Source organism: Arachis stenosperma, chromosome 6, assembly GCF_014773155.1.
Source record: "Arachis stenosperma cultivar V10309 chromosome 6, arast.V10309.gnm1.PFL2, whole genome shotgun sequence".
Lineage (NCBI taxonomy): Eukaryota > Viridiplantae > Streptophyta > Magnoliopsida > Fabales > Fabaceae > Arachis > Arachis stenosperma.
The window spans coordinates 89,256,121-89,257,132 of record NC_080382.1 but is presented as its reverse complement, the minus strand read 5'-3'; the positions used below and the strand labels follow the sequence as shown (position 1 = coordinate 89,257,132).

Here is a 1,012-nt window from a genome sequence, read left to right as displayed (position 1 = left end):
AGGTGTTTCCATAAGGTTCACCCATGTAATTAACCTCTGCCATGGCAGGGTTCTCAAGATCATAAGCTTCTTCAGAAGCTACCTCTTTGGTACTGTTGGATGCATGTTGCCATCCATTCAGATTTTGAGAGATCATGTTGACCTGTTGAGTCAACACTTTGTTCTGAGCCAATATGGCATTCAGAGCATCAATTTCAAGAACTCCTTTCTTCTGAGGTATCCCATTATTCACGGAATTCCTCTTAGAAGTGTTCATGAATTGGTTATTTGCAACCATGTCAATGAGTTCTTGAGCTTCTGCAGGTGTTTTCTTTAGATGAATTGATCCACCTGCAGAATGGTCCAATGACATTTTCGAAAATTCAGATAGACCATAATAGAATATATCTAATATGGTCCATTCTAAAAACATGTCAGATGGACATCTTTTGGTCAGCTGCTTGTATCTTTCCCAAGCTTCATAGAGGGATTCACCATCTTTTTGTTTGAAGGTTTGAACATCCATTCTCAGCTTGCTCAGCTTTTGAGGAGGAAAGAATTTATCCAAGAAGGCAGTGACCAGCTTATCCCAGGAGTCCAGGCTATCCTTAGGTTGTGAATCCAACCATATTCTAGCTCTGTCTCTTACAGCAAAAGGGAAAAGCATGAGTCTGTAGACTTCAGGATCAACTCCATTCGTCTTTACAGTCTCACAGATCTGCAAGAACTCAGTTAAAAACTTATAAGGATCTTCAGATGGAAGTCCATAAAACTTGTAGTTTTGTTGCATTAAGGCAACTAGCTGAGGTTTCAGCTCAAAGTTGTTGGCTCCAATGGCAGGAATGGAGATGCTTCTTCCATCAAATTTGGACGTTGGCTTGGTGAAGTCACCAAGCATTCTCCTTGCATTATTATTATTTTCGGCTGCCATCTCCTTCTCTTGTTCGAAAATTTCTGAAAGGTTGTTTCTAGATTGTTGTAATTTAGTTTCTCTTAGTTTCCTTTTCAGAGTCCTTTCAGGTTCAGGATCAAT

At 39.8% G+C, this 1,012-nt stretch overlaps 1 non-coding gene across 1 annotated transcript; it reads left to right on the top strand.

Moving 5' to 3' along the window:
- Positions 1-410: 410 nt before the first annotated feature.
- LOC130938136 (small nucleolar RNA R71) lies at positions 411-514 on the top strand. Its single transcript, XR_009069313.1, has one exon. It is a non-coding gene; the product is annotated as a small nucleolar RNA R71 (small nucleolar RNA).
- The last annotated feature ends 498 nt before the right edge of the window (positions 515-1,012 follow it).